A 26,325-nucleotide genomic window follows, 5' to 3' on the forward strand; every position below is an offset into this window, starting at 1 on the left:
GCCTGCCTTCTCTTTGACCAATCAAGTTTGTCACCTGGTAGGACAAAGAAAAGTGTAACAATTATGTAGGAAACTGCCAGAATTTACTTCTATACATGTACATCAGTGGCTGTTCCATAGCTTTTCTGTTTATTCTTACATCTGCATAAGTACTACAGAACAAAACAAAGAATTTGCATATGAGTCTTGAGTCTGATGGTGCCCTTTACAGGCCATATGACTTGCATAAGCATACCATGAAATCCACAACCTGCCATTATTTTCATCCAATGGAAACTGAATGTCTATTTTCGAATCTCTGGTATTGAAATTTAGAGAAATATCCTCAAGAAGGTGAGATGCACTTAAAATTTAGCATGAAGTCATATCTCACACTTCCTATTGTAGATACAAAGGTGTCCCATTTGTGATTTACATGAGAAAACAAGGGGTATTGGTGGTTGCACATATGACCAAACTCCACTGTGGCATAAGTGCTTAATGGTGAAACAATGCTGGTATCAGTGAGAAGTGTAAGACTAGAATTGTTCAGTCATGGCCTTCTCTTCGACATATCTCTTCTCAACTACACCACTGCCTTCTCAACTCATTATGTTTACATTTTTTCATAGCACATGCTCATATCCATGGCATAACTAAGCATGGCTAAGCTTTTTCACGTTATGTATTTACATCTGGATATTTAATGATGCAAGTCAGGTTAGACACCTTTCCCATCAGTACAACAGCAGTGACCCCCTGGCAATCAAAATGGCACCCTTTTGGATTATAAGCCCTGCCCCTTACCGCTACACCATACCACTATCATTACAGGAAGCTTCTGGTGGTGCTAACTCAAACCCAACTTTGAAAATCATCTCTGCCTTCAGCCCCTTCCATCACAGTGGTGTAGTGCACACACTCACACAATAAGGAAGAGAGAATGGCAAACGTGTTTGCAAGCAGTTTAGCAAAACCATGTAAGAGACCTCAGGTTCTTTAGCACGCAGGAAATTGCACTGTAGTTTTCAACCTTAGACTGTCATACCAAAAATGTATACTTGTATCTAGTATGAGTGTTTGCTGTTTCCCTCTGAAAGGGAAAAGACATGTTGCGTCTTAGCTCAAAGCAGCATCTTATTTGTAACTTAACTTTAAGGGCAGTAATGAAAAGTTATCACTGCAGCCTGTTCTCAGACTATGATCTTTTTCACAGCTTTCTGTGTAGATTTACTCTGTGATTTACCCTATCTTCCTTGTCATTTTGAATTATATCATTACTGCTCCTTGTGGTGTCTGCTTTCAGGCCTGTGAAGGTACAGTATATTCTGTATCCTTCAACACGGGGCCATGAGGTCTGCCCATGAATGCTCCGCTCCAGTGTCACTTAATCACTGTCATTCTTTGGACATCACTGGATTTACAGTCAAAAAAACTTGACTTCACATGTTCGCTGTTTTCTCAGCTGGGTCGGAATCACTCAGCGCACGCCTTCAGCCAGGGAACTTGTCTTACTCGACTGTCCATGGACCACTGTCACTGTGAAATGCACCGTGGTGACCACATGCAGTGAGTGCGTGTTGGCTTGATCTGCTGTGTTGAGACGGACCCTCCCTGGGAAGGTCTGTACAGAGGCAAGGTCACCCTTCCAGTTGGAATTCAAAACAAAAGACTCCTGCCACTAGCTGCCTGGGAAAACAGTAGGAGCATCCCTCATTCAGACTGACCAGCACTGCTTGGAATGTGAGGAACCTCCAGTGTCTCACAAAGAACCCTTAATGATACATCACTCAAAACCTTCCATAAATATTTTATGTCTATGGAACAATTCAAGACCCACATATTTGTTTCCATCCTGAGTATAAGCAGTTAACCATCTCTCATACCCAGATTTGGAATGAATTGACTCTGGGTCAATGTCAAATGATTTTCCTTGTGGTATGCAATCAAAGAATAAGTAACATCATTTCATCAAAAGACATTTTTTTGTCTTCACTAATCTGTGCACACAATCTGTATGCTTATATTATAGTGAGCACAGATGTTCTATGGCATGTCAGGGGTCCATTTGGAGTAGAAGTGATCAGGATAATCCATTTCTGTTTTAAGAGGCCCAATAAAATGTAATATTATGATGAGTTCTCTGTTGTATGGCTGTTCTAGCAAATGGACATATCCACAGATATAACTATGGATGTTGGTTGTTTTTTTTTCTGGGTATGTCAAACATATTTTCATGAACCAAACATAAATCAATGCAGTGAAAGATGTTTTGTTTGATAAAGTCACTGCCAGTCACACTCATAAATCAGGTCAGTTACTCTATCTGTTCAAATGTTGTCTAAAAGGACAACAGGTCAAAACGAGTTTAGTGCAGTAGCATATTATTTGCCTTGTTGCCTTCTTGCTGTCATGAATCTTTATTTATTATGAACCCTTATTTTGACACGCTCATGGATTAATTATCTGTCTTGAAATGATTTTCAATTATACATCAGTCAAGAGCAATGAAAGTGCATTTGAGGCATTTCTAGGACCAATTTGGACCGAGTCCAAATATGCCCTATGTTCCAATTAAAAGCTCAGATCTCATTTGGTTATGCAGGGTTTTCACAATAATAAATACATGAATCAAACTGAAAATGAGAATGGCAACTCTGCATCTTACCCACGGGATGTATTTTATGCGGAAAAATGACCCAATAAATGAAAAAACAGAGAAAAAGTATATAATAAATGCTCAAATATGCTGCCTGCCCATAAAACACATGACATCAGTGGGTAGGCTCTCAAATGATGTTTTTCATATTTCATGCTTCATATCCTTTTCAGATGTTTTGGTTACTTTGGTTACTCCATTAATTGTGCTTTTAGCCTTCTTAAATTGAGTGCTGCCAATTGTGCCCTTCAAAACAGTACCGTTATCTCTAGAAAGAGTAAATTGTGAACATTATTCAATCATCAAATAAATCACTGGCATGAGATGAATCATGACCTTGTTTTTAGACAACATTTCATTCTGTTTTCTTAAATGCACTTTGTATTTGCACATTGGAAGTCGACCTGGATTAGATACAACTGTTTAATTATGTTGCAAGCTCCCACAACCCTTGAACTGCAAAACCCTGAACAACGGCTTCCGGTGTATGACTTATATTGCTTTTCCATATTAAAAAAGAAGAAAACGTACTCGACAGTTAAAGCTTACCCATTGTCTCGGCCTTGGTGTAACATACGTATGTAGGCCTAACCCTGCGCTGCAGTTGCGGCTACAATTATTATTCGCACTATAACTGTTGGGGGTGTGGAAGGCATGCGCTTCTCTTTATTCGGTGCTGACAAATTCCACAGACTGAGTGCCTTTTCGCAGATTACAGTCAAAACAGAGGGCTGATCAGACAGGCACTCTGCCGACTCTGCCTCTGCTTCATTCACGACAAACAACCAGCTTTAGAGTCTCTTATCTCGGTTCAGTCAGGGGATTGGCGTGAAGATTTAGAAAAGTTCCGTGGTGCTTGCACATTACATTGTTTACATTTAGCAGACGCCCTTATCCAGAGCGACTTATATAGGGAAGAATTTTTACATGTTATCCATTTATACAGGTGGATATTTACTGAGACGAACGTGGGTTAGCTACCTTATCCAATGGTACAGCAGCAGTGTCCCGGCAAGGAATCGAGCCAGCAATCTTTTGGTTACGAGCCAGCTCCTCGCCAATGTGCTACATTGCAAAACAATAACGACGAATAAAATGTGCTGTTCGGAGTTTGTGATGTCTATGAATATCTTAATGGAAAGAGAGTGAGGTTTTTGGTGAACTACGGGCTGGGTGTTCATATAAAGTTGTTCTTTTTGGCGAAAACATGGTAAACCCTCGGTTTGTAGACCGAGCTGCACACTAAATACTTTTCTTTTTGTCTGTTATAATGCACATTATAGCCATTACCAGACTCTTAAAACAACACGCTATGTGGATTTAACTTTATTTTATATACCGATCTTTACTATAATCCAAACTCACTAACGGCAGTCCAGGAAAGTGATTCAGAACAAAGTTCGGTGCTCAGCTTTAAACATTGGGGGGCAGGAATTTATTCCTGCTACCAAAAGTGTCACCTTTTGTCACAACATTCCGCGTGTAGTTCGCAGATAGCGTATACAGAATGACATAATAACATTAACAAAAAAAGTTGTTTCTAACCACTCTTGCACTGGTGATGCTGGTGGTCCGTCGCTCCTTTATATCTTCCCATTTTCCACAAACTAAACTGAGGAAAGTAAAAGGACATACAGCACAAAAGAGCGAGCGAAAGGCAGGAGGGGGGAGAGGGAGCTCTGCCTGTGAATGAGGACAACGTCACGATGTAGGCTGGCATTAAAGACTGAATCTGTGTGACAGAGAAAAGCTCTCCGTTACTCAATGGTAACCGAAAACGTAAGCACAGCGAAAGGGGCAAACCTAGTGGAAAAAGGCAACACACTCATCAGACTATTTTAGACTATCTATCAGACAGTTTAGTTCATTTAGATCACTAGCTGGTTAATTGTGAACGTCGGACCCGCATCTTGGACGTTTGAAAGCTCAGCCTCATTCATTGTTGGACATTTCTTCTGGGAAGCACGATTTGTAAGTGTAAGGACCACAATGCATTCTTTTTTGCACTGACAAATTACATTCAAAATTTTGATTTTGATAGGGAAGTCTGCAGACTAGCTAATTAGTCTAGTCATACTCTAATTAGCTGGTAGCTAACTCCACAAGTTGCTAGCTACCCCGCAAGCGGATAGCCTAGATTGCTAGATGCAGTCGAAGTCGTGGCGCTAGGTGAAGTCTTGCTAGCTCTGTCTAGCTAGTTAGCGAAGAAGAGTTGCTGCCGTTGAATTTTTATTTTACATGACTTTGCAGCCACATCATGACTGCACGTGCAAAGTTTTGCAAAGTACTATAAGGAAGCCATAGTAAGTAATCCATTAGTTTACTAGATACTGTGTAAATGCGATCGGATCCCAATAGCAATACCAAACGATCTATCTAAGTGTCTAGCTAATTACAGCTGTCCTCTTTTCACCATTGTCATTTAAACATTTCAATCTCCAAACGCATAGATCCAAAACAGGTATGCTATGAAAAAAATCTGCCCTGTCAGTCTTAAATTGGGTAATTTTCTTGCTAACGTTACAGTAATCAGTAGCGCTCAGTCGCATGCCTGGAATATCGACTTTAACCGAATTTACAGAAAGTACATCCAAGGAGAAAACATTGATTTGGTGAATTCGCCAGGTTTACTTTCTCTTTTGGTAGTATTTACTTGTTTGCTGTAAGACGAAATTGAGAAAATTAATGACGAGTCATACTTTCCAAATGATCGCGGAATTTTGTGCATCTGTGGTTATTTTGCTGCTTTGCAGATACCTATATCTTATAGCAAGCCTGTTGCCTTTTGATTGAAATTAATATTGGGTCATAACTGTATTAAAACAGTGTGTAAGACAAACCATGAATATGGTTTATGCTTCACTTTCTTTTGATTGATTTATGAAAGAGTATGTGTGATGTAAGTGACCTTTAACGATCTTTTTGCCTTTTCCCATTCCCGTGAAATGTGAACAGAGTTTGTTTAATATATTGATTGTTTTGACTGTACTCGAGAGCAAAAAAAAAAAAAAAAAAAATCAGTCTTTGATTTATAAGAGTAGCAGTCATTAAAATAAAATTCTGATTCAGAGCACATCTCTCTATAATGAAAGTGTGTGCTGAGTTGTGAATCCTGGGATCAGAGAAGGGAATGGTGCTTTTTCTGGGCTCCCTTTCTGGTTAGTCAGTGCAACTTGTGGTCCTCATTTTTTCTTCCAGGGGACAGTGTTTTGGAGAATTCTTTGTGGTAAAGGTTAAATCACATGTTGAGATAAGACCTCTTGGACCTTTGCTTTGTTTACCTTATAATGGGCTGAAAATGGAGATTGTGCCTGTAAACTAACTCGCTGGGAGATTCCACTGTCAATACCCCCCCCCCCCCCCCCCCCCCCCCCACACACACATACACACTTGCAATGGTATATTAGCTCTGTCTGACATTTTCTATTTTTATCTAGTTTTACATCCACAAATTTTGTATGGTTTTGTTCCACCATCAACCCTTTGATTCTTTATGACGTATCCTATGCCTCAGGCATGACATATTCATTACTTAGTTCTTCAGTGTGACCCAGGTCCTCCTACCTTTCAAGTCTCTCTGGCCTGTTTTTTTCAAGTTCCTGGAAATGCCTCAAGTCAGCATGACACTTTATTAACATCGTCTTGTAATCTGACCTTGTTTACCTCCCTGGTATATTGTGATAAAGCTACAATAGCAAGTACAGTGCAGTTGCAGTGGGCTTGCAGTAGCTTTTAGTGATTGTATTTGCTTGGAATTCATGTCACAAATGTAATCGAAATCTGCTCCTGGAAAAACTTACAGCGCTGGAATTGTGACTGCTGGAAAGAATGGTTTCCTGTTATGACCTGGCTTGTGACTGACTCTGTCTGTTCGAAGAGGGGTAAAACACTCGTATGATCCCTGTCTTTGAGGAGCGCAACGCTGGAAAGTGTGAGAGCAGACACATCATCTAACCTCTCCCTGTGTATAACGTAAATGATTATTCTGTCTTTCTCTCTCTCTCGACTCACTGGTAACGTCCAATGCACAAGCACACTCCAGCTGGACGTTGCAGATTTACAAGAAATATTTTGGAAGTGGTTTTGCATGTTTCAGTGAGCCTGAATGACTGTTTTCTGTTGAACACATTGTTTCACTCTGACTTTTAAATGGTAGCTGCTCCAAAAAAAAATCTGAAAAATTAATATATTTTCACTCTGAAAGCCGGTTCTGTTTTAAGGTTTTGAATTATGTGACACGTAGGTCATCAGTGGCTGTTAACTTTATAGAATCCGAGAATAAAGATGGCAGCCCTGTGTAGGCAGTAGTTGCCTGTTGCTGGTGGTGAGAGCCCTGGGAATAGGCTGCCTTATGCCTCTTCATTTGGTCCATAAAAAGCTAAAATAAAATGTGCCCGGCTCATTATAGGCTTGGAAACCCCTCAGCTGTTCAACTTTGGTCTGCCTGAGAGGAAAATACAAGCCTCCTCATTCTCACTTGGCAAACCGTAATGCAGTTACTTTGAGAGTTTCTTTTAATGTACTAAAAAAGAGAGCCATCCATTTTCAAAGAATGGAAAAAGTAATCAGCCTGTATTGCTGACGCATTGTTCATGTGGCCTAGTTATCGTTGGCCTTTCTTAGATCCAGCCAATCAAAAATCAAAATCCGTTACTTTGTACTGCCTGAGTACAAGCCAGGCCATCTAGACCACACACCCTGCTCTTGAATAAAGCATAATTTTTCAAAGGCAATGGATGTATCAGCTCTGCTGAGTGTGCTACCACTGGTTTATCACTTAAAATGATTCTCTCGTCTGATAGATGTAACCCTAGTCCACGGCTCTCATTACGAGAGAGTGATAATCATCCCTTTCAGCATCTGAGAGAGTGTTTCATTTGTCAAGGGGTGTATTTACATTGCTATGCATACCAAAGGCTCCCATCGCTGTGTCTGTTTTGTCAACGGTGGTGGAAAACACATGGAGGGAGGGAGGTACTGTAGAGGCAGGCTGCCATGCTGTTAACATGAAAGAGGTGTTAAAGACACTAATTGAATGTAGGCTCCGGTTGAAAGGTCAGACCACAGCGTTTAAGTAGCCACAACATCTGTTTGCAGTTTTGCTCGACTGAACCTATTGAAACCCGGCCGAGGGTGGGGAGGGGTGCTATAAGCCTAATTATAAGGCAGTGTTTTTGTTATTGGTGCCCCGTGATCTTTTTGGTTTTACTGTTGCAGATGGCCAGAGAGTTTTCCCAGTCTCTGTGAAGTTTTTGTTCGGCAGTGGATAATTGCCACCTCTTCTCCTTGAAAGATAAGATTTTCTATTGTCAGAAGTGCCCAAGTTGTCAGAGTGGAAGTATAACTTGAGACTGTATTGATCCAAACAGTGTGAAGAATAGATGTGTGCTATTCATTTCAGGGGGGATAGCGACATGAATTTGTCTTCTAGTCCTCCCTAAAGGCATCTCTTGGAATTAGCCTAAACTAAGCCATCTGTGTGAAAAGCTTTACAGATGGGCCTTTTCAAAGGACCTGAGAAAATTTGTCCTTAAAATTGAATAAAACAGTTGTCTTAAGGACAAAGACAAGGACATAGAGAAAGAGGAGGCCCACAGAGGTTGGGGTTCCCCCCCCCCCCCCCATGTCACATGTCCCAGTCCCAGTCCGTCTCCACTCCGGCCCATCTGTGTGCGTTGCTGAGTTGCTGCTATGCGGTGGGGCGGGCCCGGTGGCCAGCTGAGCCCGAGTGAAAGTGCCGCTGAGCCAAACGCCGGGGGTGGCCATTGTCCCCTTTGCTGGCCGGCAACAGATGGAGGTGGTCAATCGCCACAGTGATTGCCGATGAATCCGGAGACCTTTTCCCTCCCGCCCCTGCCTTTTACCCAAGGGCATTCATGCGTGCTGATGAGATTAGGTGGTGCTCAAGTAATCTCTCTGTCTGGCTTGCTCCGAGCTCCCTGTGTGCATGTACTTTCAGGCTGCGCTGGCTCCAACGCTTTCAGGCCTCCGTCTGGTTTGCCCTGTGGATAGAGATAAATCGCCACTGGATAGGCCAGCTGACAGCGTGTCTTTTCAGGATCAGCAGGGTGTGTGTCCCCATCTCCTAATAACAGAGCCCACTACCTGGGAAATGACGCCTCTGTTTCCTACAATTTGAACAAGTCATTCAGAAGTATAAGAGTGTGATACACCTGTGTTGCCACTGTTAGTTAGGGATTATCTTTCTTGCTTGTTTGTGACTAGTTTTACCATTCCAGAATTGTTAATATATCTATAGTTCATTTGCTGAAGATTTTGTCACATATGCTCATTTGCTGTGTACCTATGACATGCTGAGTAGTTGTGTTTATATTTTATATGTTATATGTTTATATATGAGTGATTTCACTTTGCCTGTGTGAAATTTTGAGTAAACCATCTTTTAATCTGATATTGAAAGTCTGGACTGTCAAACTCTGAAAGGGCAAAGTGAGTTTTGAGCTTTTTAAGTGTTAAAGGGCTAGAAACAGGACAATAGAAATGTCCTCCTTCTTTACTGTTATTTGCAGAGCAGATTCTATTATCCTGAGCTCTTCTTGCTTACATCTGACATTACATTACATTAGACAACTACTTATACAGTGGGCTATATACTGAGCCAGTGTGTTAGAACCTTGCTCAAGGTTGCGGTAACTGTGCTTCATATGGGAGCAGTGAACATGGAGACAGGCATTGGAGCTGGAAGTGTATAAGTGCCGCAGTTTCACAGCTGTATGTAAATGAAATGATCCTACTAGCCCAACAATGAAATCTGCCCTATGGAAGATAATACAGAGCTCAAAGAGCGTTGATGCCTTGACAGACCGGGCATCTGAAATGCATTCACACTCACTTGTCTGCTCTCCTTCTCCTGGAGAGTGCGTTATATTTGGATGCGTCACTATCCTGTCAAACCAGTGTAATGCCAACCCCAAGGTCTCTTAAGTTATCCACTAATGACGTCTTCAAAGGGGGCGGAAATGGGCAGCGGGTGAAAGGCACTTCAGGAGTAGCACACGTTGTTTCTTGGGTGAAAGACGTGGTCTGTCATCCTCAATGTTTACGGCAGCGCTGTCCGATGCCATGGAAACGCCACTCTTTTTGGGTTTGCAGACCGTTATGAACGTTTTCCTGAGCTTCGGTCGCGAGGAGCTGCTTTTTACGGTTTCCACAAAGGAAACCTAAATTTATATGGACACGTGCTATTTTCTCACAGGTGGTTGGCCACTTTGGGGTAACTATGAGTCAGGCCGTCTCTTGTGACAAACTTTACCGCGGTACAGTCTGCCTGTAACATTTCAAATTTAAAGCTTTGTTTTCTCCTTTCAGAATTTATGAGGTCGTGGACAATTTCTGACTCAGCAGTGCATAATTATAGTGAGCTGTATTCAGATGATTTTTTTTTCATTTCTTCCAAATTTCACTATGCCTATTTCAGTGGCTTTTGCCTGAGAGCTCTGTAAATCTGCATCTGTGTGAATGGGTGTGTGTTATAAAGGGACATTCAGAAGGTAGCATTTTAGCTCTCAAGAAGTCTGATACATAATACCATACCCTTAGGATATGGGCAAATCTGTGCTTTGGTGAACTATATACAGGACTGTTGACAATTTCAACATGGTAAAGCAATGCTGTCATACCAGCAGTAATAATAATAAGCAGGTAAGGACACTGTAGTAATGATCCCTAAAGAACAGTGCTCTGCTTCACAATTATTTACACCTGCAGCAAAGGTCAGGCATCTATGATCCATCTAGAGCTGAATATTTGTAGTCTCCTTTGTACCTAGTTTATTTATTTGGAAGGACTCTGGATTAATGGGGTTTTGTCTTTGTTTGGTTCTAGAACCTCTTATCAAATCTTACTGATATTATCCTGCAAAGAGAGATAGTGTCCTGTTTGAGAGAAAACAGTCTGAGGTATTTCACAGTTGCAGCTGTCGTGTTTTGTAAATTGTATGCAGCAGAGTGAAGAGGCTACGCACCAAACAAATGTATAAACCCATTTAAACGAGAACATGGTATAGTGTACCGCAAGTCTCTGCTAAATCATCACTGCAGTCAAACCTACATTGAAATACAGCTTTAAAGAAACCTGTGCTCTCTCTGTACAAGTCCTCATGTCCTCTCATTGAAGTCTTAATAATGCGGAGTTTGCAGTGCACCAAGGAAGGGGTCTGCATGTTTCAGGGAATATCTTTGGCCCATGTGGTAATATCAAAGGAAATTCAAGCTCAGATCTGGCAACTATGGGACTCTAGAGGGGTATAAAAGGGGAATCCTCAGACAAGAAATTCCTGTGTCTGGCTCAGGAGGAAGTTTCAATATTAGCTTTTTTATTGAGATAAGAAACTGATCAAAAAGCCTAAAAACGGTGTTGTTCGGTGCTGTAAACAGCAGTCTGGCCTTTATGTTACTGGAATGCTGAATCCTGAGGACCAGCCAGATGTGGAAGACTCCTGCCAGATGCATCTGGGTCAAACCATGGTTCTGACTCCAGTTTGTTGTGGCTGATGTTTTCATGCCATGACAGCAAAAGTCCCTCTGGAACAAATGGCATACCTGTTGGGGCCTATGGGCTTTTTGTTTCAGTGGGAAAATTAATGAGACCCTTTCTACCCACCAGTGAAGTATGTACTAAAAACCAAACACAGAGTTCGAGTCTATAGGTCTGGTTGTTCTGCCACATTGCAAGGTTGCATGCTTAAACACACACAAAAACCACTGCTTGGAGATCATCTTTGAGTATCCATGCCAATGTGTACAGCATGCTTAGGCCTCTGTTTGCGTGGAGATGGGCACCAGACCACTGTTTCAGATTGATCGAACACCAGCAATGAGAGAATGAGGCATCATAACCCTGCAGTGGGTTGACCTACTTTTTGATGATTCACTGAGTAAACTTTGTAGTGCTTAGCAAAACACTATGATTTGGTCTTGCGTCACTGACATGTGACATGTTCTATGACAGTGTTTGCGGAGGCATTCATGTGCAAAAACTAATGCCCACATGCATACTTGAAGTAAAGCTGCTTCGCAGAGCCATCCTGAGGGAGTCCGCCAGTGGTTTTGTTGGAATCCTTCCACTAGGAAGCCGTCTGGGTAAGCCCTGAAGCACGTGACTGTTTGTCTTTCTGCAGCCGCTCTTCTGTATATTCGGCCTCGGTGCATATGACTGGGCACACGTCCAGTCGCCCGCTATTAAGTTACAGGCAGTCATTAAACTGCAATTATTAAACTTGCCTTTGTTGCTATAAACAGAAGGCAAATGACCTACATTCGAGCCCTGTTGATGGCTTTTGAATTCTCTGGCTCTGCAAAAAGCAAACTGTAATAAACCGACTCTTTTTGAATTTCTTTCCAGTGTAAAACTGAAGGCCAAATGCTCTCCAGCATAGGGAAGAAGCGTAACCCATTTCACTCCTCATCCAGTCAGCAGATTAGGCTCCGCTGTTTGCAGGCCCTTTGGCTTAAGTGCTGTTGCTGACTAAAGGTTTTGATCATCAGTTTCTTAAATTTCTAGCGAGACTGACTTCTTTGGCAAGAACTGTTGGGTGCATGGAGTAACCTTAAGTTAAAAGATTACAGCAGCCATCCAACTCCAAGGACAACAGAGCAAAAGGTGTCAAGACAGTGCAACTCTGATTAATGTTAGGTTAGGTTAGGCTAAACCATCCAATAGGGTTTTCATAGAGAGTTTAAGGAAAAAAGAAAATGTGTAATTGCCATGTTTTTACTTTAACTGAGATGTATACAGTTAGATGTTTACTGAAGCTGCAGGGCAGCAGTGGTATCACATCTGAGACTCAAACTTACAACCTTCTGGTTACAGGTCCATTTCTCTGTCTGCTGCTACACTCATCTGCCCGCGTTGCTATTGGAGGATCTTTTTGTCTAAGGTAATGCAGCTTGTGTAAACTGCAGAATCTTTCATTGTAACCAAGATGTCTAAATACAAACACAAATGGACCACACCAAACTGGCAGACAAGACTGAGGACAGACTCCCGCAGTAAGCCGGACTGATATGTGCTCGAGGAGGGAGGGTCTTGCAGCTGGAACCCTGATGTAACGTAGCTCTGCATGCTTAGATAAATAATCATGGCAGTTAGACATTGCTCCAGATGGTTGTGACTGCTCATACGTGGAAATTATTAAAGCCTCATAAAATGCTTTTTAAAAATAAAAAAAAAAGATGAGTGCTGGAAGGGAATGCAAGGAAGAAAATGTTTGTTACCCTGAGTACCCTTTTGATGTGCTTTCTTTAAAAAGCCCTTTTTGATGTAACTCCCAGCGCGGAAGGCTGCCAAACTTTGGCACGTCAGAAGTGGTTTCTCGAACGCTACGCAAATCTGCGGGTTTAGCTTTCAGTTCTGTGGATGAAATGATGTCCCACGCAGTCCCCATCATGTAAGTCATCCCCCAGCTTGATAGGGGGACGCCTGGGAGGGGACTGACACTCTGCTGGGCTTGCAGATGCGCGCTGGGAAAGGCAGAGCCCCTTTGCTTCGCTGAGGTTCCTCCGGCCTCCAGTGAAGATGGAGCACCACAATGACTCATTAAAGTAATAGCTGTGAGATGATGTAACCACAGTGTGCGGTCTGCAGTCCACAGGCAGCAAGGGAACAAGTGCTGAGCGTGTAATCATGGGTTTAGTGCTGTTGGTAAAGCTGGGGGGCCCTGGGGGCTTGAACACCTTGCTTTCTTTTTTTTTTTTACATCTGCAGCTGGTGTCCTTGCGGTGGTCATGATTACGCAACATCGCTTGCTGAAAAGTGAATGTGTAAGTCAGTGTCTCCTGACAGATCAGTGCAGGTACTGCGCTAAGAGTTTCCAAGCACCCTGGGGAAGCATAAAAGTTCAGCTTCAATATGGTTTGAAGAGGTAGTTGCGTTTGCTGGATGTTGCGCTTCGTCTATACATTGTAAATAGCAAATTCCAGCTATATTTGTGTCAGCAACTCTTAAAAAGATGCTATGAGCTGAAGCCAATGTGAGCTTGCTTTGCATGTGGTAGTACGATTGCCAGGTTCCACATGCACACAGTAAGGACCAGTAATAGAATTGAGAAACTACTTTATTAACTCGATTTTGCATTTTGACTTTTGGGAATGAGTTTCATGAACTCTCTGACAGAACAGTGTGTTGCAGTGTATTACAGTGGGTGATGGTTTGACTTTCAGGGCACTGTATTCAGTCAACTTGATTTGCTTTTGTCCTTGATTTCACATTTTCTCTGTTACATTTGTATTTCAGTACATGTGAAATTTGAAGTTTTGTCCTTGTTAGTTACGTTGATTTTCTGTATTTGAGTGTAGATACATAGTGAAGAAAATAGAGGTAGTGAAAAAAATAACACAAGAACAAGAAAATCCTGATTCTCTTCATAAGTGTTAGATTAATGGAGTCATGAGCATTAGCTAGCCTATATTAAATACATGTTCTTGTACATGAAAAGTACTGTCTGAGTACTTCTGTGGATGGCACACTGTCATTATAATTACTGTAAACTGTTGCTCAATCCGCATATATCTATGGTCAAGACAGAAGTGCCTGAAATAGCTACAGACAGTGACTTTTCTATTTCCATTCTCGCGTCAGCGAAGCGGCAGTCGAGGGCAGAGAGATTATTTTAAAACTTCTAATCTGCTCTCAAGCAGCAATTAGGCTGGCGCAGTGCTCGCATGGGTGATGTCATCTAAAGGAGACGGGAGTTTGCCAAGGGCCCGGATGGAAGTGTGGGAGGGAGACTGGGTGGTGTGGTCTGCAGACACAGAATCATTATGCTTCGCGAGACTGACTGCGACCGGCCGGGGCCAAGTGGTGCCTTAGTTAAAGCCGCACGTGGGGGATTCTCTACACTGGCAAAAAGAAAAGGCTTGTTATATAACAACTGTGTCCCTGCTGCCAGAGTCTGTCTTCTGCTGTGTTTGTGCGTACTTCCACAACAACCTTTAAAGCAGCCTTCATTTCACTTCCAGGTATTTGACTCAAGGTAATTATGTTTAATTGCTACCATATGACAGCGAGCATCTGAGGTCAGAGGTCAGCTGGAGTACTGCCGCAGACGCCAGACACCAGGGAATTCCTGAGGGTGAAAGATATTATCAGTGGAAGATGTGCGCAGGGATACAAGTGCATTGTGCGTTTCCATTTAAAGCAGCACTGTCACTTAACAGGAGGCCAGGTTTCAGAGCGTGCAGGCTCCCTCCAGCAAAGCCCTGCCGATTGCACACAGACACTTTATGACCCCCTTAAAATCTCCATCAATAAAAAAATACTGGCCGGCTTTAAAGGGCTCTTGAAGGAGCAGAAACTTTGTTTTTAACTGCAGCCCTGAAATGGGTGTTTAGGTTGGAACCCACATAACTTGCAGGCTTTTATGTGTTTTCTGCTCCCATCTTATTTTGGGCTTTTTTCCTGACAGTGTGAACAACGTTTCCCATCCGTACCAATGGAGGGCCACGTGTAGGGGAAGCCTGTCAGGCACCCACTGAACTACGGAGGAGGAGCATTGCTCTTGGTCTTGTGTTAATACTGGTGCTTGGGTCAAGAGAAACTACAGTAAACTGACATGCGGTTGCCGTTGCCAAAGTTAAGATTTAGGGCAGTAGAACTGGAGTGTAGTGCTGCATTTTAACTGCATTTGAGAAAGTGGTGGTGAGCTCACAAGTACTTCTCAGTTGGCCTAGTAAAACCTTGCTGTTGATGGATAACACATAAAATGGCCATGATAAAGATGTTGGTCAACAGAATGAGACCTGCCTGCCTATCTTGATCTCCTGTTTGTGAAAAGGAGCCTGACTTGCATATGTGATTGTAAAAACACAAGAGTATGGCTCTTTTGCTAACCTTAAATGTTGTCCTGCACGTTGCCTTAAAAGGGTGTCCATATATGCATTCTTTTACAGGTAGGCTGCATGTCCTGCTGACCTAAGAAAGTAGGTGCCTTTGTTGGCATGAAGGCAGTAAGAGGCAGCTGACTTTGAAAATAGTCGGTCACAATCTGCACAGTGACATCAAAGAGAGAGGACACAGCGACTCTGTCAGAGTGGTGACGTCATAATGGAGGGAGGACACAGCGACTCTGTCAGAGTGGTGACCTCATAATGGAGGGAGGACACAGCGACTCTGTCAGAGTGGTGACGTCATAATGGAGGGAGGACACAGCGACTCTGTCAGAGTGGTGACCTCATAATGGAGGGAGGACACAGCGACTCTGTCAGAGTGGTGACGTCATAATGGAGGGAGGACACAGCGACTCTGTCAGAGTGGTAACCACTGAATGGAGGGAGGACACAAGGACTCTGTCAGAGTGGTGACCTCATAATGGAGCCACCTGAGTCTTAGATTTTATGCTTCCACTGACCTTAATTTCAAAATGGGGCTCAGACAGTAACAGTGTTCTGTGGACCAGCATTATTTTTCATTGCTGCTTACAGTGAAACTGCTGCGTAGATTGCTCTGAAAATGATCTGAAAATGAGAGCAGATTGCATGGAATGATACAGGACGGGATTAGTTTGGAGGTTTTTGTCTTTAAAAATGCTACAGTCATCGAATTTTGATCTATTTATTGCACACTTCGGTCGAATGTAAAGTGATGTCTAAGTCAAGTGACAGCCAGTTAAATATCAGACTCCTACAATTTCAGAGTTATCCATTCCTCTTAGCGTAATTTGTACAAGATGTTGGGCTTTAATTTCCAAACATGCTTGGATGTCTTGACTGAACATGACCGCTGTAATGTTACGATCGTGTAATGCAGTCAGAGAAATCCCAGTGGGTTTGTGGGGGTCTCCTGTGTATGAGTTGTAGTATTGGACCCGGGGTGCTGGCTAACCTTGAGGTCAATATACATTTCCCACCACCTTCCCTTGAGTGTTCATCCAGGTCTGATTTGTTGACCACATAGAATGCAGGTGGAGCAACTGATCAGTGAGGAGAACAGTACAAACCTCAAAGCCGAAACTTGAAGTGCATTGGGAAAGCAAAGATTCTCCAACCCCTTTGAAGTGCCTCTGGCAAGCCCTTCAAAAGTTCTGCTGCTCTTCTGAATGGTTCCGAAAATAATGCAGCCATAAACTCAAACCAGCCGTCAAACTGTCTCGCTTATAAAGCCAGAGTTATTCTTTTCTGGAAAGTAATTGGTCATGTTTGTGGTCTCCATTTTGTGGGGGCGGGGGATGGGGGAGTGGGAGAGTGACCACATTATTACCATATCATCCCACCATGCATCCCTTCATAGGACAATGGGAATAATACAGTATAGCTAAAGGAGAGCAGAATTAACACACAGTCCTCTTCTTTAAAGTTACAAATCCTGCGGAAAATACTGGAAAATACTGCTGTGCATAATAAACTTTGCAATTCAATTCAAATTCTTAAAACATGATGGGTGGTTTTCAGTTTATGAACTGCATTTTAATTCCCTGAATTGACTGAATTAAAATGGAACTGACCCCAACTCTGATACAGTGCTTGTGCAAAATACAGGAACTTTTACACTCATGTATCATATCTTAATAAAGCCCGAACAGCCATGTTCTTAAGGTTAACCATTAAAAAGCTATAGTACTAGTTCACTCCTTCATATTTAGTTAAACCTTCCTGCCTTTTCAGAAATTTAAAGGTAATCTACAGCTCTCAGATGTGTTGCTGAAAAAACAATCTCCAATGTATTCGGAAGCATAATAGTCCTTTCATCGAATTGTGACCACAACAGGTTTGAAATAAATTGAAATTATTAGCCTTTTTTTGGCGTAAAACCACGAGTTTGTGTTTTTTGTGAAATTAAAGGTGATGCTACAGCTTTTAATTAGTATATCCTTATGATAATCTGTCTGTGCTTACAGTAACTTGAAACAAGAAATGCCTGTTTCGCCAGACCTTATTGGTGTATTTGCCAGATCCCCATAATGCGTTGGCCTGCAAGGGACATTTCTGGAAGGGTGCGTTTCCCCTCCTCCTGTGTGAACGCAGGGCCTCAGCTGCTTCTGATTATGGTCCCGCTGGGCCGGGGAGGAAACCGACGTGGAACCTGGACTGTCCCGAGCTCCAGATGTGGAGCGCCGATGGAAGGAGTGCAGCTCCGCTGTCCAAAACACGCAGAGGGGGAGACCGCACGCCCCTCGGCTTGTAGCTGAACAGCGGCGAAGTGCGGCAGAAAATGTGAGCTGGACGCATTCCTCCACGTGGGGAGGGAGCGCTGTTTGGATGAGCCTCCTCCCGAGAATCCGCAAAAGGGGAAACGTGATTCTTTGCATAACTCCGCATGGCTGGGGAAACGGCCCTGCCGAGGGGTTGTCGTATGGAGCTCCTGGAAACGCAGAGCTGGTTGTTTTTTTCCTTCATCTTCAGAGAATCGGAGCTGCGGACGAGCTAACTGTGATGATAAGATGATGTGGACGGTGACGGCAAATGGCAAGACAGCAGCCATAGATTACAGTTCAAGACTTGTGCAGTCAACCCGCAAATTAAATATAGGCGTCTACACTCAGTAATGAGCTTTGTCCTTTACTTTGAGTTACGGATGGAAGCCACTGGTTAAGGTAATTTTTTTTGTTTTTTTACAAAGCATTTTCAGTGGTCCCTGAAATTACAGAAAAATGCTGTGCAAGACACATAACACTTGCTTAGATTTGGAGAGAGTCCGTTGAAAATTGAACTGAACAGAGGCCATAGCCTGACCAATATAACCGCAACTCTTCCCATAGCATTCTCTGGCAGCCAGGAAACGATACAACTATGAAGTCTATTATCTGTACTTAACCACTCCCTTGGGCCTATATGCTCCATCTACTTGTCTCTGTCTGCCTGTCATCCGTGAATTAAAGGATTGGCCCACACACCCTGGCATGCCGTAACCCACATTTCTAAAGCCCAGAGCCCAGTGAGATGACCTCTGAGGCGGTTGGGCAGGGCTATTATTAATGACAACCTTGGCTTCTGTCATCCTGCAATGGCATGAAAAACATCTAAAACTGCAGGACTCTTAGCTCTAAATGCTTGAAATTACTCCCAAAAAACCCCTAATTGCAAGAAAAACGCCCTCTTTGTGGCAAGTGAAGCCGTAGCTGACATGCACACAGAATTTCCGGAGTATCCCCTGGCTGGCCGGCTCAGGGCCCCAGCTGTGAAGTTGCTTGAACCTTTGGCACATTATCTTCAGCACGGGGTTCCTCCAAATTTCCAGTGTGGTGGCCCCAACTGACCCCAAACCCCCTTGCCCTAACAGTCCTGGAATGTCTCACTGTGTGTGGATGGGTCCTCTATCTGCATGGAGGGTCCTGGAGGACGGACAGAGCACAACTCCATGCAAGCGGGGCTTCCTAGATGGCAGCTTGTCTCAGCTCTTCACAAGTATCACAGATTCATGCGCTCAATTATACCCTGTTGCTAAGCAGCAGGCATAGTCGGATGGTTGGGACTGGACTAGCCACAGGTTGTGCACAAGGAGAGAGAATTCCAGTTTGTAAAAGAACACAGACCAATCCAGGCATCTGTCTCTTTTTCAGACATTTTGCAGACGGTGAAGTTGAGCGTTGCATAAAATCCAACAAGTTTGACGTCAATGGCAATGGCAGCGCCTCACTCTGGCCTTGCGTCTTCCTCAGTTCAGAGGAAGCTCGCTTCCTTAGTTCCGCTGCCAGGCCTGCTGTGTGTGAGATTTCACCCTGCCGACGTTTAGCAGAGGGCTGAGGCAGGATCCTCAGCTCAAGAACTGTGCTGTGTGTGCCAGGCAGTAAAAGAGGAAAATGTCCATCCATAGCTTACCCCTGCTAATGGGCTAAGAGGCCCACTGGCAAGGATGTGATTGCAATCCCCACCACTCCCAATGAATATAAAGCAATGGCCTGGGCAGATTCACAGACTCCTTCCAGAACAGAATGTGTGAAATCGAGAACAATCAAAACCAAAGGCAGAGTTGCAGTGCATTGTTAATGGAATCAGAACTTGATTATGGTTTTGGTATGAAGATCCGCTTTACAGTAGCGGTGTGATCTGTGACAGAGATAAGATGCCTGCATTTGTTCTAACACGTTTCCCAGCCGAGCTACACAGGGATACTTGTTTTCGCTCCATTTTCCCTGAGAGAAGACCCGTTCACAGTGCAGTGTCCTTCCACATGTGGTTTTGCAGTCAGGGTATTATATCCCCGTCTCCTCTCAGCGACTGGTTTACAGTACGGCAGCGGGGTTTATTGTAAATCAATCTTTATTTCTGTGACCTCTCCACCTTTTTTTTCCTCTTTACACAAGTATCATAGCTGGCTCAGCGAAAGCGACGATTGCACAGAGCAGCCAACGCCTTCCCTGGCAAAACCATTACGCCACAGAATGTGTGGAAAAACGGCTCCAAACCTCCGCATGTGAACAGCCAGGAGGGAGGAGAGAGCAGGAGAGATATTCCTCAGGGCGTTTCACATGATGTACGAGTCGCTGTGCTGGGCTGATGAGCCGGAGGCCTTAATTGCTGCACTAAATTGCTCTCTGATGTTTTCAAGCGGGTTTTGCGGCTTGTGCACATTGCAGCGCCATCGTTTCTTGGGCAGGTCATGGGAGACCTCTCACAGCAAAGGGTTTCAGTCTGATAGATGGTAGATCGTGACAGTGTGGCTGAAATGGCAAAAAACAGCTGGTTAGGTCCAGAAACAGTTTCCAAAAACTTCACTTCCATCTTCATGGAGAAATCCAGGAGAAGCCACTTCCATTATCTGAAAACTCTCAGATCGCACTAATAAAATACGGAATCGTTGATGCTAAACTCCAGGTTTAACACAAATGTCAGTGATATAATCAGTATCACTTTCAGTATAATCAGTATAATCTTTTATACATGTCTTTTGTTTTGTTTGTTATTTTTTGGGGGGGTGGGAGTCTGGATGGTCTCTGGATTGTGAGATTCTGCAGTGGGTGATGCATGGGATGGTTTTTTGTGAGCGTCGTTGGGTGGGCCATGTCACAAAGGCATGGAAATGAGGTTTTGTGTAGCAGCACAGCGAGCTCCCGTGTCATGCCGGTGCTGTCATTTGAGTTCCTGAGGATGCACAGAAAAGTGGAAGCAGCCGCCCTCTGGAACGCCGCACTGATCGGATGGGCAGATAAAAGCCTTTGAACGGTGCAGGAAGGGGCGGCAGCATGTTGGACGCAGCTCTGTCTCAGTGAGAGAGTGATCTGCGGTTCATTTGCAAATGCACTGTTTGCTTTGGCCCAGGTTCCTGCCGTGCATTATCCGAGATGGTCGCGCAAGCCTGGCTGATCTTGCGAAGGAACCGTACATCATACGCGTGCTGTTTTTCCACGGGTGGCTCATCTGTGTCTGACTTCGCTGCACAGTTAAGCATCGAATAAATGAGAGATCTGCACGGCTCCCTGAGTCCCAACTCACGCATATCTAGAGGGGATCGCCGTCAGGAAACGCAAGTAACAAGAGGCCGGCGGAGTCGAGTTTCCGAGAGACCACCTCAACTTTTACTGCGGATTTAATTGGCTCAAAAATGTGCTGTAACACTGACCAGTACCCTGCAAGGCCCAATTAGACCGTTTCCTGGCCTTGTAGCACTTCTGCCAGCTCTTTGTCAGCCGTGATTTAAAGACTCTGGAGACACAGGGAAATCAAAACCAGAGGACCCTTAACAATGCTGTTGTTGTATGTGTACGTGTCTTTATTGGACCCTTCTCTTTGAGCTGACCCGGAATTACAGCAGCCTTTGCCTCTCTTCGGCACAGTTGTTCACTTTTTATAGAAATAAAAAAAGAATGTCTGGCACAAGAGAGTAGGATGCCTACCAGTATTACTAGATCCATTTTCTACAAGCAGCGAAAGTTTCCAGTCTCAGGTTTTAGCTTTGTGGCATTATTTTCTTATCTGTTAATGATTTAATATAAATGATTTAATTTTTCCATGCGTCTTAATATATGTGCGATTATAAGGAAGTTGAATTTGCTGAGGAACATGTGCTTAGTGTCAGTGTTGACTGTTATTGGATTTTTTCTTCTTCTCACAGATTGTTTTAGTTTTTCCTGTTGACATGTGTATCCAAGGGTTTACCCAACGTGACAGGCAAAGCATTTGAATTAGGTCTTTTTGAATTCTCTGTGGGGTGTTGTTAGGCTGCTGTGTCCTTACTGTAATGGGAACAGTGTGGTACGTTCAAACATGACCTGCTTGGAATGGACCCATTTTCCCCATACATAGCTGTTCTGACCCATTAAAACCCGAATCAAGGCAGGTGATCCGAGTGAGAGCCTTTTCCATTACATGATTAAACCAGAACTATTAGGGAACCAGACCATGCAGGGAGTATGAGTGTATTAAAGGAGAGCTCACTCGCCACTCAATATGTGCTGTTTCACTAAGAACTTCTGTAGATTACACAGTGGAGTCACCTTCAGATAATCCTAAAATAAAGCAGGGCGATCTCAGATGTTATGTACTGAAGTGCTGATCAATCATGTTGCTATGCACAAAGTACTGATCAATCTTGGTTCCTGTTTACAAAGCACTAATCAATCTAGGTCCTTATGTACAAAACACTAATCAGTCTCCTAGATGTCATTGATGGAATTCCAGTTGTGATTCTGAGGTAAATTACCCATGTAACTGTCCCCTAAAGTATTTTTAGCATCACAGCAATAGAACATGACCATTTTCATGACTAAAACCCTAGATGCTGCTCCATGCATCTGCAGGCACGCCGAGTGTCAAGCCTGATTAAAGTCTCAGTGGTGGGCTTGAAGGCTCTGGAATATGTCCATGTTTTAAATGCAGAACCACTGGAGGAACTGAATCGTCTGGTTCGCTTCAAACGTGAGACGCAGCTTCTCAGCTGCCATTTTTTTTGTGTTGTTTTCTCCCAAGCAGCTTTTAAAGCTCAGTGCCGTTTGAGCACAGACGATGACCGGAGGAGCCTCGTTCATTGCCTTTCCTGTTTTTCCCCTCCCCTCGGGTCCCACTGTACTTGGTGACCTGTATTATAATAGTTGGGACCCCGAATCACAGACGCCCCATTGTCCCGGGCTCTTCCTCCACCCCCGCGCTCTCAGGATGTTTTTGGTGTTTCTGGGCCTGAGATCAACGGGGCTTTACTTTGGCTGGCCTGCGCAGGGCCTGGTCAGCTGAGCAGCGACCTGACTGCCGCCAGGCGTCCAGCGGCGATGAGGAGATTAGAGACACTCACTGCCTGCTCAATCGGACCTCTCTCCCCCTTGGGATACAAAGAAATGATGTTGCACTTCCATGGGACGGCAGGTCTTCCAAATTACAAATGCTTTTTTGGCACGACCCGCACATAAAGCATGTCACCGTTTTCCTCCTGATATTCTCCTGTTTCTCTGTAACTCAGTACCTGTTAGCAGTTGTGGAAATGTGCATCTTGGGATGGCAAACCCAGCCTAATAAAGAAGTTCCTCAGAACTGGCCTCCAGCTCATACTGACAAATGCCAGACCATTTAGTGAATAGACGTCATTGTGTTGCGTGATTATTGACCAAATTACTGCAATAAAATGCTCCATTCAAGGTGTAGAGGTCCTGTCGGGTATTTTGGTACACTCTCCAATATTATTTAGAAGATAGATACTCTTTGGGCTCTGAGGAGGAGGCAAAGGAGGAGGTCAGGAGCTGATTGAGAGAGGTTTGTAGTAATCTGTCATTCAATAATCTGTGCAACTAATGATGCACTCAGAAGATTCCATCAACAAATAGTTGGGGGGTGGGGGGGGGGGGGTGGGGTTTGTGAACAATAGCAGTTAGGTGGTTCTGTCTTTTTTGAAACCACCATGGTGCATGCTGTTTAGGTTGGGAATATATTATAGAGGAGAAGAAGTCTTTCGTACCCAAGCCGGAAATATCAAAATTCCAGACCAGTTAGCCAAAAGTATATCCTGAAGTTAATGGTGTGGCTTAGCGATTTGAGTTGGGTAAGCAGCCCTTTATATTTATTGTCACTGGCTTTGCAGGTCCGACCGAGCTGCTGTTTGCGCAACCTGCTGAGAGGACTGCCTTGAAGATCTACGGACAAGGTTGGTGCAGATGCCAAGACATACGGCGCTCAACGTACGCTTATGTAACAATCTGCTTAAGAGTGCTGCACGCTGTTTTTGGGAAATGCTGAAAGTGTGTGTTCAGCCAAGCGTAACAGATCTAACCCATTAAATACAACAGTCATGAGCATTCATTCTGTTTCACATTCAGATAATTCTGAAATCTCCATAGTGAAGTGTAGTATTCTGTCTGAAAACATTTCCCTTTCACTGATGTCTTCAATGAAGTGATTCAATATGTTATAAATGTTGCATGTTTACCTTTACAAGAGGCCACCTTCCAGGAATCATCTGTGTGAAATGAGCTGGAAAGCTAGAATTCACGTTCACATTCATCATTAAGATATGATAGCTCTTTGCCAGGACTCTTTCAACTGGTAGTTCAAGAAATTACAGGAGTCTGGATTCTTGAAACATCCAGATTTGTATGTAAGGTGGATTTTAAAAGTGCCCTGCCATTCTGTGTAATTCACCTTGTAATTGACAGGTTTTGCTGTCATTTCCAGGGATTCACTGTGACTAGCTTTTAATCAGCAGTAGACAGGAGACCTGTACTTAGCCCACAGACTAAACGTCTCTGGTTTTCCTTGTGTCTCATTGTAACCTGTAACTGTTGCTTACCAGATGCTCTTATCCAATGTGATCTGCACAACTTAGTTACATGCAATCCAGTCCAAAGCAGTATACATTCTAATACAGCTATACTGTGCTGTACAGTCCAAGGGTAAAACACCAGTGCCCCACCAGGGAATCGCACCAGTAATCTTTGGGTTCCTAGCCCTGCTCCTTACCACTATGTCACACGGCTGCCCTGCTGCTCTTGAAATAGCAGACAGGAAGAGAGGAGCATGTCCTTGGAAAAAGGGAACCCCCCATCCTTGTCCATAAATAGATTAACTGTCTCCCAATCCGGCATGTTGCTGATGCCGAAAACCTGTCCGGTATTTTATGTGAGGCTGGCAGGAACTTTGTGGATTTGTTTATAAAAGAGTGACTGATGTTGTTGCAAAGCCACCTGCAGAGGCCATTTCAAAGGAAGAGCTTGAAACAATAAGCAGAATAATCAGTGCTGTCACCAGCACTTAAAATAGGCCTTTACATGGGGGGTCTCTTCCTGTTATCGTGGGCCAGTTATGATAGTTGCCTCCTGTAATGTCCAAATATCAATAGAACGCCCAGTGTCGATATGTAGGTGGAATGTTAATGGCTGCCTTGTCAGAAACTATCACCAGACAAAATAATCCATACCATCTAATTATGTATATTAAGGGTAGGAAATCCCAGTGGACAGTGACAAGATATGATTTATGCTTTTTGGTACCTCCTGAACCCTTAATTATATAACTGGCTAAGTTAAGCTAAATGAATTACTGTGTAATGGACTTAATAAATGGTTTTCTGTTCAGAGAGACCCTTGAAAAATGTGGCACTCCAGTGATAGGGTTACCTGCCATTGATATACATGGGATTATACACGTGCTTGTTATTGCACAGTGCTTGTTATCAATTGTGCATGGTTGTTTAATTTGTCATTACTGTAGAAAAACAAGATGACGCACTATCTGTACTGTCTGTATGCCACATGCTCTGTCTCTGCATTGGAGGACTAAGTGTTCCATCACTCTGACTCGCTGGAGCAACCAGAACCCTAACAATAATCCAGGAGGAAACAAAGTTTGTGTGGTCTGATCTACAGACAGCGTGGCGTGTGGCTTTTTAACATATAAATGAACATGAACATATGCATGGATCCAAGAACACAATGCTTTAGCCCTATGGCAACAAGTAAACAGTTAGTTTATGTTATGATATGGGCAGTGCTTAAAGCTGAAGAAGAGTTGTAATGATTTGTGTGTGATTAAGGTTTGCACTAAAGTACACAATGGAGATCCAATGCCTACATTGAAGATTTTGTGTAATAGTACTGTTTTTTGCACCCCGCGTGGAGTCTAATCCCTGTTGTGCAAAATCAGTTGAATGCAGAGAAGTTGTTGCCGAAGACTACAATGTAAGGCAGATACAGTGAACGCAGTGGAGAACATTTGTTAAATAGAAAATATTTTTATGTGTTTTGAATGAGCTGCTGTTAGCTCTTTCAGGCCATGCTTTCAGTGACTTGCTCCTTACTGGCAATTTGTGTGAGTAAAAGCACAATAGAACCATCTTTTTTAGCCAGTGCTCCTCTCCTGTGTAACACGGGCAGGTGTTTGTGCTCTCAACATCAAAGTGAGGACCACCGTAAGCGCGGCTGGAGTTTGATTCCCTTTGTGCTAAGGGAAGAGGCCTGTCACACCGCTCACGGAAACTGGGGCGTCTGAGCAAACACGGCGCTCTCTCCCTCTGCGGGGCTCCCGGGGGAGGACGACCGCGCCCCAGGTGTGCGCAGGGACCCCCCCCCCCGCTTACAAAATACGCGAGCGTAGAATGATTGAGAAGTCTGTCAGTGTGCGTTTGGTGTGATTTTATTTATCCACGTAAGTAACTGATGCAGGCTCAATCAAAAGCTGATTTCGCTTTGACACTGTCCAGATAAGTGTCTTAAACTGTGGGAAGCCTCTCTGTGGGAAACTGCAGAGTTTAAAGGATTTGTTTTTATGTGAGAGATTCCTCAAGGCAGCTGCCTGTAAGCGGACCTACTGTGGCTT

The 26,325-nt window shown here is 43.6% G+C and overlaps 1 protein-coding gene across 4 annotated transcripts in view; it reads left to right on the plus strand.

Moving 5' to 3' along the window:
- The first annotated feature begins 4,399 nt into the window (after positions 1 to 4,399).
- The window catches only part of LOC118777962 (LHFPL tetraspan subfamily member 2a protein-like), a 58,733-nt gene continuing 36,807 nt past the window's right edge, over positions 4,400 to 26,325 (plus strand). The window contains exons 1-3 of one of the 4 annotated variants that reach the window (XM_036529240.1): positions 4,400 to 4,615; positions 12,470 to 12,536; positions 23,597 to 23,659. The gene's annotated coding sequence lies outside the window, so the exon portion shown is untranslated. The remainder of the gene's footprint in view (positions 4,616 to 12,469; positions 12,537 to 23,596; positions 23,660 to 26,325) is intronic. The other 3 variants (XM_036529238.1, XM_036529239.1, XM_036529237.1) reach the window with 3 other exon arrangements.

The sequence above is a fragment of the Megalops cyprinoides genome, chromosome 5 (genome assembly GCF_013368585.1).
Source record: "Megalops cyprinoides isolate fMegCyp1 chromosome 5, fMegCyp1.pri, whole genome shotgun sequence".
NCBI classification, from domain to species: Eukaryota; Metazoa; Chordata; class Actinopteri; order Elopiformes; family Megalopidae; genus Megalops; species Megalops cyprinoides.